Source organism: Ahaetulla prasina, chromosome 4 (genome assembly GCF_028640845.1).
Source record: "Ahaetulla prasina isolate Xishuangbanna chromosome 4, ASM2864084v1, whole genome shotgun sequence".
Classification (NCBI taxonomy): domain Eukaryota; kingdom Metazoa; phylum Chordata; class Lepidosauria; order Squamata; family Colubridae; genus Ahaetulla; species Ahaetulla prasina.
This window is the reverse complement of record NC_080542.1, coordinates 55,823,599-55,843,240: the sequence shown is the minus strand read 5'-3', so window position 1 is coordinate 55,843,240 and position 19,642 is coordinate 55,823,599.

Here is a 19,642-nt window from a genome sequence, read left to right as displayed (position 1 = left end):
GCGGCCAGTTGTTCTTCCGGGTTCTGGTGTGCATGCGCCGGCCTGCACTGGAACCCGGAAGAGAGCAGCTGGCCAGTGCGCATGCGCACCGGATCAGCTGGCTGGTACACATGACAGAATCCAGAAGAGCAGCTGGCAATGGCACATATGCCCATAGGGAGGTTTGCCCATAGGTTTTGCCATGATGGCTATATGTATATTTAGACTTCAATAAATCATTTGATACAGGAAACAACAGCCAAATTCTTGATAAGGTAGAACAATGTGGATAGACAGTACATCAGATGGATTTGCAGTTGGCTAACCTACTGCACTCAGCCCATGGTCCTCCATGAGACTACATCTATGTCAGGGGTGTCAAACTCAAGGCCCGGGGGCTGGATCCGGCCCATGGGGTGCTTAGATCTGGCCCACAGGGCTGCCCAGGAAATAGTGAAGGACTGGCCTGTGGTCAGTGAGGGCCACACACTGCCTTCCTGAGCTCTGTTTTTGCTGGCAGAGGGCTGCAGGAGGCTGTCCCAGCCGAAAACAGAGCTTGGGAGCCTGTTTTTTCTGGCAGAACATTCAGGCCACGATAGGTACCCTTTAATATAAGTGATGTCATGCGGCCATGCCCCCCTGCCTCCCCACCCAAGGTCAAACACAAACCTGATGTGGCCCTCAATGAAATTGAGTTTCATTGCTCAAGGTTAACATAAAAATAGATTTTTTATTAATAGTTCAATTTTTATATTACCATCTATGTTTTAGTATATGGTTGTGGGTATCTTTATTAAAATCAGCCTATCTCCTTTGAACTCCTATTCTCAACTTCTTTCACTTTATTTTATTTTACACTCAAAATGATTGTACTAAGCTGTAATAAGTTTTGCTTAGGAACGTAATTAAGTCTTGAATTTTGAGTTGTTTTTTAAATCCAGCTATTTATATATTTGTAACATTTATACAGACTCTGAATACTCTTTAAGCCAGATTTCCATCAGTATTTAGGGACTATTCTGTATTCTAATCAATGCATGTTATAGCTAAAATGAGATAGGAGCTTATTCAAGGACATTTCCCCCTGATCTTGCAAATGTGTCAGTGACCAAGTTCAGTTTCCACCTTATATAATTCTGTTAGACCCAAAGGAACTACTCCTATCCATAAACAAAGCCTCTCTGCTCCAGTCCTTTCATTGCTGATAAGAAAGAAGTAATGCTCAGGATTAACAAAGGCAGAAGGGAATTGAGTAAAGGCCACAAAATTCCAGCCTGACATGATTGATTAAAGAACGTTTAATAATGAAATTGCAATAAAATATGTTATGTGCCTCTCATTAATGTTTCTCTGCTGCGAACTTCCAGCCCTGTTGCTGCCTATATTAAAAGTGCAGGTTTTGTAAGGAAAGCTGTCCTCACACAATCAAACCTATGCAGTTTTCTTTTTATGGTCCCATGATCCCACCAGTAAATTTCCTGGTCTACAATTCAAAATTCTTAGGAAAGGTCTTATTTTTCTATTATTCTCTGTTCCTCTTTCTTATAAAGTGGAAATCTAACCATAATCGAAGAAGTGGTCGCATCTCTTTAGCAGTGTTCTCTATTCCGCTGAATTTTCTATTGCAAATTCTAAAAGTTTTATATTTTTTCAAGTATACTTGTCATTTCAGTAGTTAAGAAAGATATGTGTCTTAGATCAGAATCCCATAAAGCATTAAAAGCCCATTATTTCTGATAAAAATAAGTTTGATGTATTGTAAGTCTTTACTTACTTAACTTGTGTGGAAAATATGGAAGTGGTTTGCCCTGATTTTTCTCAGAACCTTTTTCTCAGGGTTTTTTTTTTTTTTTGTGATAATGGTTTGCTTGTTTGGGATTTTTTAAGCTTTTCAGTCTAATCTGTAGCTCTCAGGTTTCCTGTATCCCCAGGGGTGAAATGCTCCAGGAAATGCTGACTGGATTGCGTGATCCGGTAGCGATTGTGGCAGGTAGTTTGGAGAACGGTAGCAAAAATCCCTGCCCCCTCCCCCAATGCCCACGCCTCACTGTTCCTCTTCTCTGTCCCTGAAGCTCTTGGTGGTGATATAGCTGCAAACAGCCTTAAATGACTGCCGCAGCACTTCAAAGGGCCGCACAACAGCTGATCAGCGCTGTAGGCAGCTAGTAGACCAGTGCCTCTATTTTTAAAGAAGGTAGATCGGTGCCTGCCAAAAAAAAGGCACTTGGTAGACTGGAGCCTCTCAGTAAAAGGAATTTGGTAGACCGGGGCCCTCTCGGTAAAAGGCAATTGGTAGACCGGGGTTTCTCAGTAAAAGGCAATTGGTAGACTGGGGCCTCTATTTTTAAAGAAGGTAGACCTGTGCCTCCCAAGTTTTGTATACTTTATTTTTATTATTTATTATTATTGACCATGCCCATTCAGTCACCTGACCACCAAGCCACACCCACCAATTAAGCCACAACCACAGAACTGGTAGGGAAATTTTTTAGATTTCACCCCTGTGTATCCCCCATCCTATTCCTAGTTAAACCCAAACTTATTCAGTTTTGTGCTACCAAAGCATCAATCACAATGCCCAGGCCAGGTTAGTAACTGCCCATATATACCTTTGCAGTAGGGGAATATCCCCTCCCAGCAAGCCTGCTGATATTAGTCTTGACTTGTAGTGGAAAAGCAGAAATCCTGAGGGTGAAGGAGGTATTGTCCTTTACTGTATTAAGTGAGGATTAATATTGTATAATGTGTATTAATTAGGGGACTGGAGGATAAAACATATGAAGAACGGTTGCAGGAACTGGGTATGTCTAGTTTAACAAAAAGAAGGACTAGGGGAGACATGATAGCAGTGTTCCAATATCTCAGGGGCTGCCACAGAGAAGTGGGAGTTGGGCTGTTCTCCAGAGCACCTGAGGGTAGAACAAGAAGCAATGGGTGGAAACTGATCAAGGAAAGAAGCAACTTAGAACTAAGGAGAAATTTCCTGACAGTTAGAACAATTAATAAGTGGAACGACTTGCCTTCAGAAGTTGTGAATGCTCCAACACTGGAAATTTTTAAGAAAATGTTGGATAACCATCTGACTGAGATGGTGTAGGGTTTCCTGCCTGGGCAGGGGGTTGGACTAGAAGGCCTCCAAGGTCCCTTCCAACTCTGATGTTATGTTATGTATGTTATGTTAAGGAATGCAAGTTCTTGAAAGTCTGCTAAACAGTTTAGAATAGAATAGAATAGAATTTTATTGGCCAAGTGTGATTGGACACACAAGGAATTTGTCTTGGTGCATATGCTCTCAGTGTACATAAAAGAAAAGATACGAGGCTTCCGGGTGGCTCCACCTCTTCGCTGAGCCCTAATTAAAGGGGCTCCGCACTGAACATCGTAAAAGCCAGGAAAAGCTGGCTTTAATCTTTTTCTCTGGATGAAAGAGGAAAGATAAGAGCGCAGGAATGTTGGTAGACCTCCCCAGAGGCTTTGTTTTAATTAAGCAGAGCTTCGAAGGGTCGATGGGTCCCATAAATATTTCTGCCATCTCCGACTTCAGTGCGTGTCTGCAAAAGCAGGAAAAGAAGAAGGTGTCCATCTCTGCTAATTGTCTTATCTTTATGGATCTCTTTAAGCAGACGGAATGAGTGCAAGCGGACGATTATTGGATTGCAAGTATTTTTGATTTCCTGACTTCTACTTTCTAAAAAAGAGAATTTTTTTTTCCTTTGTTCTAATTGACTCTAAGATGGCGCCTGAACGGGAGTGAAAATGACGAATGGAATTTTAAACAGTCTGTGCAACTAAGAAGATAAGAAATGTTATGTGGATTTTAATGAAGTGAACTGAGCTCTCCTATACTTAAAGGGGAGAAGAGAAGTTTCTAGACTTATATTTTGTGAATTTTAAAACTGAAATGGCTACTAAACCACCTAAGACTGGGGGCAGAAGGGGTTCTGAACCAGCTTTAGAAGATCTGATTAAAGAGCAAGGGAAAGTGTCTGAAGAAAGGTTTAAGGAGATTATGGATAATAATGAGAAAATAAGAGAAGAAATAAAAGAGAATAATAAAAAAATAAGAGAAGATATCTTAATGGCTTTTCAAGGTTTGGCAAAAAGACTGGAGGTGGTGGAGGAGGAGGTGCAAGAAATTGTTCAGTCAAATCAACAAATAGAAAATAGAATGGGGGGAATGCAAATCAAATTGGATAAAAATGAAGATCAAGTGGTGGTGATGCAGTATGGGAAGTTAGGAATTGATGATTGTAGGGGTATAATTAAGTTGGGACGAAAACTTTTTAGCATATGTTTGTTTTACTTTTAACTATACCTTGTGCTCGTTCCGGGAAGTCGGGGGAGGGGGTTGAAGGAGGGGAGGAGGGGAAAGGGGAAAAAAAAATTTTGTAAAACTTTTTGAATTAAAAAAAAAAAAAAGAAAGAAAAGATACGTTCATCAAGGTACAACATTTACAACACAATTGATGATCAATATATCAATATAAATCATAAGGATTGCCAGCAACAAGTTATAGTCATACAGTCATAAGTGGAAAGAGATTGGTGATGGGAACTATGAAACGATTAATAGTAGTGCAGATTCAGTAAATAGTCTGACAGTGTTGAGGGAATTATTTGTTTAGCAGAGTGATGGCCTTCGGGAAAAAACTGTTCTTGTGTCTAGTTGTTCTGGTGTGCAGTGCTCTATAGCGTCGTTTTGAGGGTAGGAGTTGAAACAGTTTATGTCCAGGATGCGAGGGGTCTGTAAATATTTTCACGGCCCTCTTCTTGATTCGTGCAGTATACAGGTCCTCAATGGAAGGCAAGTTGGTAGCAATTATTTTTTCTGCAGTTCTAATTATCCTCTGAAGTCTGTGTTTTTCTTGTTGGGTTGCAGAACCGAACCAGACAGTTATAGAGGTGCAAATGACAGACTCAATAATTCCTCTGTAGAACTGGATCAGCAGCTCCTTGGGCAGTTTGAGCTTACTGAGTTGGCCAGAAAGAACATTCTTTGTTGTCCTTTTTTAATGATGTTTTTGATGTTAGCTGTCCATTTGAGATCTTGCGATATGATAGAACCCAGAAATTTGAAGGTTTCTACTGTTGATACTGTGTTGTCAAGTATTGTGAGAGGTGGAAGTATGGAAGGGTTTTTCCTAAAATCTACCACCATTTCTACGGTTTTGAGTGTGTTCAGTTCCAGATTGTTTTGGTTGCACCACAAGGCTAGTCGTTCGACCTCTCGTCTATATGCGGATTCGTCATTGTCTCGAATGAGACCAATCACTGTTGTGTCATCTGCGAACTTCAGTAGCTTAACAAATGGATCATTGGAGATGCAGTCATTGGTATACAGAGAGAAGAGAAGTGGGGAGAGCACACAGCCTTGGGGGGCCCTGTGCTAATTGTACAGGTATTTGATGTGATCTTGCTTAGCTTCACCTGCTGCTTCCTGTTTGTTAGGAAGCTTGTGATCCACTTACAAGTCTGTTCCGGTACCTGTAGCTGGTTTAGCTTAGTTAGAAGAATGTCTGGAATGATGGTATTGAATGCTGAACTAAAGTCTACAAAAAGGACCCTTGCATAGGTCTTTGGAGACTCAAGATGTTGTAGGATGTAGTGCAGAGCCATATTAACAGCATCATCTGTTGATCTATTTGCTCGGTATGCAAATTGCAAGGGGTCTAAAAGCGGATTCGTGATGGTTTTCAGGTAGGAAAGCACTAGCCTTTATTGATGGATTGCTAGGAACTACTTGTCCCAACCACTATTGCCATCCTCAGCAACCAGTAAGTTGTTTAGCAATTGCTGAGGATTTGACAAAAAATCCAGGCACCCAAAGTAAGCCATCCAGTTGTGGCTTATGGCCCACAGCTTTAATTTAGTATAAACAGCTACAGATATTAGATTCTCCAAGCCAGAGAAAATAGATGAAACAAGGTGGTGGGATTTAAGATATAGTATATCCCACTTTCATGCCCTCCAGGATATGTGGAGAGCTAAATTTGCTCTCAGACCAGTTCCATTTCCCAATCCATCCCTCATTAAATACGCATTAGTTGTGGATAAAAAGGCATTGTTATTATAGATATCTGAGGAGAGAAAATTGTTAGCAAAGGTGGGGTAGGGAAGGATGTTGATTTTTTTCTTTATTTTTTTTAGGAAAACATGTATATGATCTGAAGATAAATTACAGTATAAATAAATTTAAATATTAGAAATACTGATTTTCAGAAGTCGTATCAAACAAACATGATAAGTGACTAAGATGCTAAAAAGTTTTTTCTGTCTTCAGAACAAAGCCTAAAACACAAATAAAAGGAAGAACAAAGGCCCTTCATTTTCCTTTCAATGGAGAAAAAGTTAAATAACATTGAGAAATGATAAATAACAGTTAGACATAATAATTAAATAACACAAAGAAACCCAAACTGTTATGAGAACCACTGAACACAAAGTTTTCTTTTAAACACATTGTTCAAAACAGTGAATTGAAACTTTCAAGTTTAATTTAAAACATCAACTTTAAGAAAATTACAATGAGCCTTCATATTCCATGAATAATTTTGCAATGAGAAAATGGATCTTCTCATGGGAAACCCTGGAATGAGTTAAGCAGTTTGTGGTATACTATCCTAGACCCCCTGTCTTGCTTGAAACTTCTTTAGTCTAGCAGGCATAATTGAGCACTATAACTAAAAAATAAAAATTAGAAAGTTGTGCTGATGTTGATGAGACAGGAAGAAGCAAGGCAGATGTAGCAGTCATAATATAATTAAAGCAAAATTATGCAGATATCAGATGTCTGTCTCCAGGTATATTAATAACTATCTTACACATGAAAAGTTCGTAATTAAACCATCCTATAAGACAAAGTATTCCTCATTTTTTTCCTCCTCTTCTACTACTACTACGATCACTACCATTGGATTCAACAAAAATACTGGCAGGTTATAGCATAAAAATATAGATACAGAATAAAAGCATAAGACAAATGGATATACCAACAATTGTAATGTGGTAATAGGCAATGATAATTCCCCAAAGGCTTCTGGAATAATATGGCTATAAACTATTGTAGGAATTTAGCACCCACTCCCTCCTAGAAGAATGAAATATTCTAGGAAATATTTTAAAAAGCAGAATATTATACCTTCCTGGATGAGAAAAGGAGAAACATGCTCTTGGAAAGCGGCCCCCACCTTTGTTAATAGCCCCAGAAAGACAAAAGACATCTTATCTACAACGCAGAAGACCTTCAGCTCCAGGGTGATGGGATTAAGACATGGCCCTCAGGACATGATAGGATTAGCCTCTACCCATTTCACCACATGGCACCTGGGAAGGTTACATCAGCCAGCAAGGTTAGCTAAGACCCCCACCCCCTGGGAGTCTGACAACCAATCAGGATACTCTTCCTGTGCCCCAGAAAGTTCAAAGCTCAGAAAAAGCATAAAACCAGGGAGCGCACAGGATCTCGCCCCTTTTCTGTTCAGGAACTCAAGCCATGTGATCCTGGCCACCATTAAACCATCTTTCCAAGCAGCCTCCATGTTTCCAGTGTCTTTGTCCCCACTTGGAACTGAACCCAGATGGATATTTCTTCCAACAATATAACTATATATAGAAATAAAGACAGTAAATGAAATCAGATAAATGACCTGTGGTATATCCAAGTGGAAAAATGTAGTAATCACAAAAACTCTATTACAGATTTATGTACTATGAAAATAATAAAGATGTAAATAAAGAAAATAAAGATGTATCTGGGAATTTAAATTTCAGGAATTGTGGTAACTGAGGAGTTTGGCACTGATGGCAACTTTTTAAACAGATGAAAGAGCATGAGCACTAGTTGCTCTCTGCATTTGGAATTTATAAAATGAAACCAATTGTGAATTGGTTTTAGGTTGGTTTCTGAGAAATTGGGAAAGTAGATCCCGATAGCTGGACATGTCTTAATTGTGCACAGTGCTACAACATGATTATATCTCCTTACCATCCGTATGTATGTATGTATGTATGTATGTATGTATGTATGTATGTATAGAATAGAATAGAATTTTTTTTTTATTGGCCAAGTGTGATTGGACACACAAGGAATTTGTCTTGGTGCATATGCTCTCAGTGTACATAAAAGAAAAGATACGTTCATCAAGGTACAACATTTACAACACAATTGATGATCAATATATCAATATAAATCATAAGGATTGCCAGCAACAAGTTATAGTCATACAGTCATAAGTGGAAAGAGATTGGTGATGGGAACTATGAAACGATTAATAGTAGTGCAGATTCAGTAAATAGTCTGACAGTGTTGAGGGAATTATTTGTTTAGCAGAGTGATGGCCTTCGGGAAAAAACTGTTCTTGTGTCTAGTTGTTCTGGTGTGCAGTGCTCTATAGCGTCGTTTTGAGGGTAGGAGTTGAAACAGTTTATGTCCAGGATGCGAGGGATCTGCAAATATTTTCACGGCTCTCTTCTTGATTCGTGCAGTATACAGGTCCTCAATGGAAGGCAAGTTGGTAGCAATTATTTTTGTATGTATGTATGTATGTATGTATGTATGCTTGGTTCTTTTTACTTGACTGAGTTGATTCTAGAAAGTAGAATTAGGTTCCAGATCTAAATTATCTAAATCTAAGATCCAAGATCTAAATCTAAATGAGTTGTGCTTCAAGTCTTCAAGTCTTAAACAACTATTTGAAATCCCAGCTAAATGAGGTTAAATGGGATTGCCAATATTTTTAAAACACACTTTTGAATTTTTGGAATCCCAGTTTCTTTCTTGGTTTATCAGCAATTCAGTTTTGCATATGCCTTTGGGGATGAGAAAAATGCTGCTAAGGAATACTTGGCTCATTAGTTCAGTCTAGTTAAATTTTCTCTCTATTAAAGGCTATTTCTGGCAAATTAACTTAAAAATCAGTCTGTCACCTAGCTCTAATTTCCCCCATCAGAAAGCACAATTCTTTAGAATAGCCTTTCTCAGTTTTGTTACTCCTTGGGTACTGGTATTCCAAGGCACAAGTGAGGGGGGAAATCAGATGTATAAATGAAATTTATTCCACGCCAAATGAATCCTGAAATGACAATTTTGCAGTAAGCAGACCCAATAAACCTTCTCAGTGGCAAGTTTTCTTACAACTGTTTTTTCACAATATCCTTGAGAAGAAAATTTGTTCTGAAGTGCACAGAATTTGGAAAAAAAATTATTAGTTTTTTTTAGAATAGTGCCATCTAAGTTTTATAGCTTTGTCCTTTAGGTCATAGTTTCCACACTTTCAAGCCATCCAGTATAAGAGCCGTGGTGGCACACTGGTTAGAATGCACTGCTGCACTGCTGAGTCTTATTTTCAGGGAAACAGAGTAGTGTATATTGGAGGTGGTTACCCTTTGAGAGCTGTATGCAGTGAAATTTCATTTTATGCCGATTAGTATGCATTCAACTGACAATACAATTATTCTATTCTAGAATTGAAAAGGGATTTTTAAGGAATGAATAAGAACTCAGGCTTCTCTTGCACAATGACAATTTTTAACAACTTTTAAATTATGCAAAAGGTGTTTCAAACTTTTACATCAGTAAACAGTTTATATAGCTACTGTCAGATCTGCCTCTGCTCAAATCGTAAGAAAGAAAACCCCAGACTCCATTGATTTAGAAAAGAAGTCCTTTTACTAAGAATGAATTGATAGCAGCTAAAGTAAGGCAAGATCTGAAACCACGCGAAAGTTATACATTGGAAATTACCCCAAATCCCTCCCCCCAAGAGTCCAAACAGCATCCAGTAAGATGTTATGGGAAATATCTTCTGTAGGTATTGTCCGCCTTCAGAACCTCAGGATGCTTGGCCTTGGTGAATTATAAACAGCTCTCCTCAGTGGTGCCATAGTTCATGAGTACAAACCTCCCAATTCCCATGGACGACTCCACACCAGCTCATTTCCCCTCCCAAATGCCCAAACCCACTTCCCTGTTTCTATGGCAGCCAACAGCAAGCAAGCTTCAGAAACCATGCTAGAGACCCAATCATTCTCAGAAGAAAGAACAGATAAATTATAAACATAAATTGCTATGCTACATCCATCTGTCTTCCTTCCCCAAAATTTATTTATTGCATTTCTGTCACATTGCAAGCAGCCCAAATCCTGTGGGTTTACATGAGTACCATCTGTAGGACAATTTATAGCAGTCATGGTAAATTTAAAAATATAAAATCAACCTTGAGAATGTTAAAAATGACAACTCAGAAAAAAAAGAAGCAATAGCAAAAAATAAGTTAAAATCTTTCCAGAATAGCTTGATCTTTAACATCTGTCTGAATACAATTCAGGACATCAGCCTGATTTCCACAGGAAGATTTTAAAAACAAACAAACATTAAATAAACTGAAAAGAAATTCCCTCCTCACTTCACATTTATCACATCTGGGGGTGATAAACATTAGGGATATTTGTGGGGAGGGGCATATACCAACAGGATGATGGTATATGCTTTTAAGCAAACAGAAACACTCTTACATCAAATGTCCTAACAAGTAAATAATTGCTGATGGGTTTTGGAAGATTAAATGATCATCTGCTTATACTTTTGCTATGGCTGCTGTCGATATACATGCCCACAACAGAACCTACCTTTGAGGAAAAGGAAGAGTCAGCATAAAAATAAATAATCAAGGACTTAATAACTAATTTAAATTACTTGTCTGCATTATAGAATGCCCCCATTCATAATATTGACCAATCTCCATCTATATTCTATTGAAGGAGTCTAGTGATCAACTAATATTGGCTATTTGCTTCTGTCATGAATTGCTTATGCTACTATATATTTGTTACTGATTAAACCAATATTTGTTGTTTACTTCTGATATGAGATACTGCTAGATACTTCATTTGTTATGAATTAAGCTTTGTTGCGGGCTTCTGCTTATATTATTGCATACTGTCAGAAATGAGTTGTTAGGAATTAATTCTAGCTTAGTAAATTGTAACCTAAATACTAGTTGACATTGGCACGTTCCAACAATCACCCAGTGCAGTTTCAGTGAGATATTGTCAGCTCTAGTTGCTCAAACCTCCATTTGAGAACTGGGTGAGGCTACATTTGGAGTATAAGATGCACACAGATTTTTACTCTCTTTTTTGGGGAAAAAAGGTGTGTCTTATACTCCGAAAAATACGATAATCACAAATATCTGAATGATCTCATGAAATCAACTCATTATTTATAAAAAAGACAACTACCTATTTGTTGCCATGGCTCTGGCAATTCTATGATGTCAGGAATCATGATAAAATGATGTACCAATCAAATAGAACTCTTAGAATGTGGTGGCCTTCTCCTGCAGCCTTCATATGGAATGATATGTAGATGTGGTTGCTTGGTAACAGCATAATCCTTTGCTTGGTAACTTCCACTGTTGGCTGCCATATTCCAAGCCTGGAGTCAAATATGCAGCATGGGATATATTTATTTATTTATTTATTTATTTATTTATTTATTTATTTTTGTCACAACAGTATACGTAAACATCGACATAAAACAACAACACATCATAAAAGAAAAAACATATATATGAGCAAAAGTATGCAACAACTATATTAATTTGATATAATGAAAGGGAACAATAGGACAGGAACGGTAGGCACTTTTGTGCTCTTATGCACGCCCCTTATAGTCCTCTTAGGAATGGGGTGAGGTCAATAGTAGACAGTTTTTGGTTGAAGATTTTGGGATTTTGAGTAGAGACTATAGAGTCAGGTAATGAGTTCCAAGCGTTAACAACTCTGTTACAGAAGTCATATTTTCTGGAATCAAGTTTGAAGCGGTTGACATTAAGTTTGAATCTATTATTTGCTCTTGTATTATTGCGATTGAAGCTGAAGTAGTCTTTTACAGGAAAGATATTGCAATAGGTGATTCTGTGTGTTAAACACAGGTCATGTCGGAGTCGGCGGAGTTCTAAGTTTTCTAATCCCAGGATTTCAAGTCTGGTGTTATAAGGTATTTTGTTGTTTTCAGAGGAGCGGAGAAATCTTCTTATAAAATATTTCTGGACACGTTCGATTGTATTAATGTCAGAGATGTGGTATGGGTTCTAGACAGGTGAGCTGTATTCAAGAATAGGTCTAGCAAATGTTTTGTATGCTCTGGTTAGTAGTGTAGGGTTTTTGGAAAAAAAGCTCCGTAAAATTAGGTTTACAACTCTTAGAGCCTTTTTTGCTATGTAGTTGTAGTGGGCTTTGGCACTTAGGTCATTAGATATAAAAACTCCAAGGTCTTTAACAGGGTGGGGGGTCATCTGTAAGGTAATGTCCATTATGCTTGTACTTATTGTTAGGGTTCTTTTTCCCAATATGTAGGACTGGGCATTTGCTGATTGAGATTTGGAGTTGCCAAGTTTTAGACCAATCGGATAGAAAGTCAAGCTCTTTTTGAAGGGCAGAAGTATTGTTAATGGTGTTAAATAATTTGACATCGTCAGCAAAGAGAACACAATAACTTGAGATATGGTCAAAGAGATCATTTATGTATAGTATGAAGAGCGTTGGTCCAAGAATGCTGCCTTGGGGAACGCCACTTTTGACAGGAACAGGATTTGATAGAGCGTTGCCAATTTTGACCACTTGATGTCTGTTTGACAGGAAGGCATTTATCCAATTGTGAAGAGGTCCTGAAATGCCGTAGGATTTTAGTTTTAGGAGAAGTTTATCATGCACTACTGAGTCAAAAGCTTTGCAGAAGTCTATGTAGATTGCATCTATTGCTTTTCCTTGATCAAGGTTGGTAGTCCATATGTTTTTGCAGTGGAGAAGTTGTAAGTTACATGATAATTTTTTTTTTGAAACCAAATTGTTTATTAGAGAGTAGGTTGTTTATTTCTAGGTGGAGTGTAATGGATTGGTTTATGGTAGATTCCATTACTTTGCAGGTGATGCAACATAGAGAGATAGGTCTGTAATTTTCAACTAGGCTGGGATCTCCTTTTTTGAAGATAGGGATGGCTGTGGCTAGAGACCAGAGTTTGGGAAGGGAACTAGTCGTGAAAGCTTTATTAAAGATTATGCTTGGGGGTTCTGCTATATTAATTGAAAGTTTTTTTAAGAAGTATGCACATAGTCCATCAGGCCCAATAGATAATGATGGTTTCAGGTTGCAAAGAGCTTTTTTAACATTATCTTCTGTGAAGTCTATGTGTTAAGTCATTGTACTCATTGTTAGTACGATTGGGGAATGTTGGATATGAGCCATCGCTGTTTACAAAGTCTAGCCGAAGAATGTGTTAAAGAGGTTTGCTTTAACAGTTTCATCAGTACATTCTTTGCCATTAGATTCTTTTAGTGGTGGAATGGATCTTGTTTCTTTAAGTTTATTGTTCACAAAATTATAAAAAGCACGATTGGAATTAGTGCGTAGAAGGTCTTCTTGCTTGGTGTGGTTAACGTTACCACACTGATAACTGGGTGTAACTGTAACTGTAGCTGCTTCTGCTACCCACCTTATTTTCCTTTGGATTTTATTACTGCTTCTTAAGACTTCAAACTTAGCCATAGAGCTGTGTCCCACTTTATGCCATTGTACCTTAGAAATCCTCAACTGCAGCAAGGCTACCAATTCTCCTTGTCTCTACCATGTGCCTAATCAAGACCTATTTGGCCCTCATTATAACTTTGTCATGTTGTGAGTATTTAGGACTTGGAGGCAAATCCATACTCCTAAAATTGGGAGGGAAGAAATTTTTGTTACTAGTGAGAGGAAGATGGAGCATTCCTAGGTAGAATTAGCAGGAAGGTGGAAAGTTGTATATCTCCTGAAAAGTATAGTGCTTAATTATAATGATTTAGTACATTGAGACTCCTTTTGTTTTGGCAGCCAGTTTGGTGAAGTCATTGGTTTATAAACTATGGCTTAGAATTTGACTGTTGTGAAATCATCTGAGCACTTTTTTTCATGTTTCAATTTGGTTTTTGTACAATATGTACCGTGTTTCCCTGAATATGACCTATCCCAAAGATAAGCAGTAGCCTGATTTTCATGCCTGTGCCTAATATAAGTCCTACCCCCAAAATAAGCCCTAATTAAGCCCTGCCCACTGTCTGGTTGTATGAGGTGGGGTGACACACATGCGTAAAAATCAAGCTAGGGCAGTGGGTGGAGCTGCCTCATGTGGCCTGTACTCATTTACCATAGGACCACCACTAGTAGGTCTCCTGTGCCCTGACACCTGTTGCGCCACTGCCTAACTTCTTCTGCAACCACTCACCTCATGGCTCATCACACCAATGCTGCCATCACACCACCCTCGCCATGTGGCTCAATGCTGCAGTGTTCACCATGCCATGACTCTGCTTGCATGGACAACAACCCAATACACTACACAGTTTCCTGCCACAAGCGGTGGCACTGGTGTGATGAGCCACATGGCGAGGGGCCATAGAAGAAGTTGGGCAGTGGTGTAACAGGTGTCGGGGCGTGGGAGGTCTGGCTGCAGTGGTCCTAAGGAAAGTGGGTAAAACATCCCCTGAAAATAAGACATGGTGCTTATTTTTGCGAAAGCATGGGTAGATTCAATCATAGATAAGCTTTAAACATTTCTTAATGTGATTGTGCTTAATTTGGCTCTTCATGTTATGTGAAGTCAATCATAGTATTCCACAGTACAGTAAACCTACAGGTAGAAAACCTGTAGATAGAGTTTAGGTAAAGGTAAAGGTTCCCCTTGCATATACGTGCTAGTCACTGCCGACTCTAGGGGGTGGTGCTCATCTCCGTTTCAAAGCCGAAAAGCCAGCGCTGTCCGAAGACATCTCCGTGGTCATGTGGCCAGCATGACTCAATGCCAAAGGTGCACGGAACACTGTTACCTTCCCACCAAAAGTGGTCCCTATTTTTTCTACTTTTTTGTGCCTCGTTGTGCCTCATCCTTCCTCCTCTCCTCAGCCGGGCCCCTCCCATCTCCACCCGGGCCTGTTATCAGGCTCTGAGTCTGATAATGAAGATGAACGGCCTGTCATGCCTCCAGCCTCCAGCCCCCAGCCCTGGCTCCATGCCCGGACAGGATGTCAGGAGTGAACAGACAAGCCTGATAAACTTCACTCCTACAGCGTGTGAGCAGGAAGCCAGCCACGTGCTGGAATTACTGACAGCAGATCCAGCTGAAGAGACTTCAAAGTGGGAGGATCCTCGCTTCTGGAGATCTGAGAGGCGATGCCAGCAGAAGGAAGGGAGGGGCAGGCCTGGATAAATGCTGAGTCATGGAGCCACACACCCCACAGCCTATATAAAGGACCTGCTTTTGGGATCCCAACCTTGAGTCAAGCAAAGACTCATCTAGTTTGCTGCTATCGGACTCTATTGCTGAAGTCACAACTTGGACTCCTGCCTGCCCTGATAAACCTCGAAGGAATTTGACAAGCTGCAGAGGCTTCGTTGCCATGTTTGATACGGACTTCCTAGACCCGGTCATCGGAGGGGGAGTGGGACACAACATACTTGCATTTTTACGTGCTTTTGAAACTGTTAGCTTGGCAGAAGCTGGGACAAGTAACGGGAGTTCACCCCATTACATGGCAGCACTAGGGATTCGAACCGCTGAGTTGCCGACTTTTCGATTGACAAGCTCAACGTCCTAGCCCCTGAGCCACCGCGTCCCTAGATAGATTTTATATATCATGTATTATATGAGAACTGTCTGTTTAATAATTGTTATGCTATTCATTTCTCTTATCATCTAGACCAGGGGTCCCCCAACCTTTTGGACCTTAGAGACCACCAAGTTCATAATTTTAAATCCTGTGGACCACTAATACGAATCCAGCGCGCCGTTTGCTGAAGCGCCTGGACTCCCAGTGACAGGATGGGGTCCTTCAGGCACTGTCCCTCCTCTCTCTTTCTCTCTTTCTCTCTCGCCACCTCTCTCTCCCACTCATTCTCATTCTCTCATCTCTCTTTCTCGCTCTCGCTCTCCCCCCTCTTTCTCTTTCATTCTTTCTCTCTTTTTCTCCCTCCTCTCTTCCCCCCCTCTCTCCCCCTCTTTCTCTCTCTCTTTCTCTCCCCCTCTCTCTTTCTCCAACTCATTCTCTTTCATTCTCTCATCTCTTTCTCTCCCCCCCTTTCTCTCACATTCTTTCTCTTTCTCTCTCATTCTCTCTCTCTCCTCAATCTCTCTCTCTCCCCAATCTCTCTCTCTCTCATTCTGATTCTCTCTGATTCTCTGCGCATCCCTTTCAGACCCAGGCAGCTTCGAGCATGAGTTGTGAAGAGAGCGCCCCCCCTGGGCAACATCCCCAGAGAGGCGGGCAAGCCAGGCAGTGGAGCCCCCTTTGAGGTTTCGTCTCTCGAGGAGCCTGGCCAAAGTTTTCCATGCTGCTTCAGCGAGCGCTCCTCGAGAGACGAGAGCTTGCAGGGGGCTGATCTGACGTCCACAATAGATAGCAAAATCTGGCTGCTCCCTAGACCAGTCACCATTTACAGCTCCGAGTCCCAAGCGGTAGGAGACGAGGGCTGCTTTGCGCCACCGGCTGGGCAAATATAACGAGGCGGAATGCTGATGCTGTGCAAGTGCAAGTAGTGCTTCGCTCCCACAGCTTTCAGCCATCGCAATCGCTGCTTTGGCCCACTTGCGCCACAGCTCCTCCACCAGGGTGCACCGGCAAAAATAGGAAGATTTCTCCATGGACCACCAACATTTTCTTGCAGACCACCGGTTGGTGACACTGATCTAGACAGAGATAAAATTCAGAAACCAAAATATATTTTTTTAAATTTATATAATTTAAAGGCCACCATAATCTAAATTATGGTGTTACTTTTAGCTAGTCACTCTCTCTCAGCCCTAAGAATAACATTTTGGTAAACCACTTCCTAAATCCTGCCAAGAAAATTGCAGGTACTTGTGCAAACCGTTGCCAGAAGTCATTAATGACTTGAAGGCACCCAAAAAGAAAAGTGCAATGGCAATATTACAATTAATAATTGCATTACCATCATTTAGCATGGGTATGCTAACTACAAGTAATGAAAAATGGGATCCAAAAACTCTGTAGACTTAATATCTCTTGTAATTCAAGACATCTGGAGAGGACCTAGTTCAAAAATAATCTGAAATAGATATTTATTCTGCACACTACAGGCAGATGGGCATAAAACAGACATTTGAATTAATTAACATATTCAAAGATTAAATTTTAGATCAAGAAAAAAGTTTATTAGAAGAGCCCAAGACAGTTTTTAAAAAGAAAGTACTACTTATCAAATAACAAAAATGAAAAAATAATTATCAAATTTCAAGAAATTGGTTCATCTATATTATTTAGGAACATATACATCAGGGGCAGATTCCAAATCCCATTGCTACTGGTTCACTTGTGCGTGCCATACTTCTGTGCATGCAGGCGGGTGGGCGGAGCCTTCCACCGCTGCTACCAGTTTTCCAGATCCGGTGCGAACTGGTAGCAACCCACCACCGATATGCACATATATTTATATAAAAATCATCCATGTAGACTCAGTAGTTATCAATACATATTACAACTAGAACTTCATCTATTTTGATTATATTAAAACATCAGTTTAGTATAAAGTTTATGGGCCTGGCCTAGAAATCACAAACTTCTTTATACAATTGCTACACAACACTAAAAGATGCTTATCGGTCTTACCATGAGCAGCTGTGGGACACTCCGATCATTGCATGATTCACCTTGTACCTGCTTACAGGTAAAGGCTTAAAACCACAAAACCAACAATTAAATCAGTGAAGACCTGGACTGAGAAGACAAAGTTAAAGCTGCAGGCCTGCCTTGACTGCACTGATTGGAATGTTTTCAAAAGTATCTCTACAAACTTAGATGAACTCACAGATACTGTAACATTATATGTTAGCTTCTGTGAAGACCAGGAACTTGCGAATATATAGTAACAGCAAACCTTGGTTCACAGCTAAACTTAAGCAGCTACGTTGTTCCAAAGAGGAAGCCTACAGAAAAGGTGATAAAATGCTGTACAATCAGGCCAGAAATGTATTAACAAGGGAGATCAGAGCAGCAAAAAGAAGCTACTCTGAAAAGCTAAAGAATCAGTTCTCAATAAATGAACCAGCAAACAGTGGAAAACTTAAAAATATCACCGGTTATGGCAAACCTGCTTCCCAGGCTGAAGGAAATCAACAACTGGCAGATGACCTGAATGTGTTTTACTGTAGGTTTGAAACAAAAATACAGCCACCTATCTCCACTATCCCCATCTCAGACACACTAACAACAGTCAAGCCTCCTACAACTGATCCTATCTCAGACACACCAACAACAGACAAATCTCCTACAACTAACCCCATCCCATTGGGTTCACAAGGCCTAATGATCACAGAAAAGGAAGTGCAAGACCTAGTTCACAGACAAAAGCCAGAAAAGCTCCAGGCCCAGACAAGATAATTCCTTCTTGCTTAAAAGTCTCTGCTGACCAATTGGCCCCCCATCTTCACCCAATTCTTCAATAAATTGCTAGAGATGTGCTATGTTCCTTCTTGCTTCAAATGTTCTACTATCATCCCAGTGCGAAAGAAGCCCACCATCAAGGAACTGAATGACTACAGACCAGTTGCTCTAACATACGTAGTTATGAAAACCTTTGGAAGGCTAGTGCTGTCTCACTTGAAAACCATCATGGATCTGCTGTTAGCCCCCCTGCAATTTGCACACCCAGCAAATAGATCAACAGATGATGGTGTTAATATGGCTCTGAACTACATCCTACAACATCTTGAATCTCCAAAGACCTACGCATGGGTCCTTTTTTAGTTCAGCATTCAACACCATCATTCCAGACATTCTTCTAACAAAGCTAAACCAGCTAGCGGTACCTGAAAACATTTGTAAATGGATCATAAGCTTCCTAACAGACAGGAAGTATCAGGTGAAGCTACGCAGAATCACATCAGATACCTGTACAATTAGCACAGGGGCCCCACAAGGCTGTGTGATCTCACCACTTCTCTTTATATATCAATGACTGCATTTCAAACGATCCATCTGTTAAACTACTGAAGTTCGCAGATGACAGAACAGTGATCAGTCTCATTTGAGACAATGATGAATCCACATCTGATGGGAGTTTGAACAGCTAGCCTTGTAGTGCAACCAGAACAATCTGGAACTGAACATACTCAAATCTGTAGAAATGGTGGTGGACTTTAGGAGAAACCCTCCCATACTACCACCTCTTACAATATTAGACAACACAGTATCAACAGTAGAGACCTTCAAATTTCTAGGTTCTACCATATCTCACGACCTAAAATGAACACACATCAAAAACGTCATCAACAAAGAATGTTCTTTCTGCGCCAACTTAGAAATCTCAAACTGTCCAAGGAGCTACTGATACAGTTCTACAGAGAAATTATTGAGTCTGTCATCTGCACCTCTATAACTGTCTGGTTTGGCTCTGCAAACAAATAAGACAGACACAGACTTCAACAGATAATTAGAACTGCAGAAAAAACAATTACTACCAACCTGCCTTCCACTGAGAACTTGTATACTACATGAGTTAAAAAGAGGACTGTGAGAATATCTACAGACCCCTCGCATCCTGGACATAAACCGTTTCAACTTTTACCCTCAAAATGACACTATGGAGCACTGCACACCAGAACAACTAGACATAAAA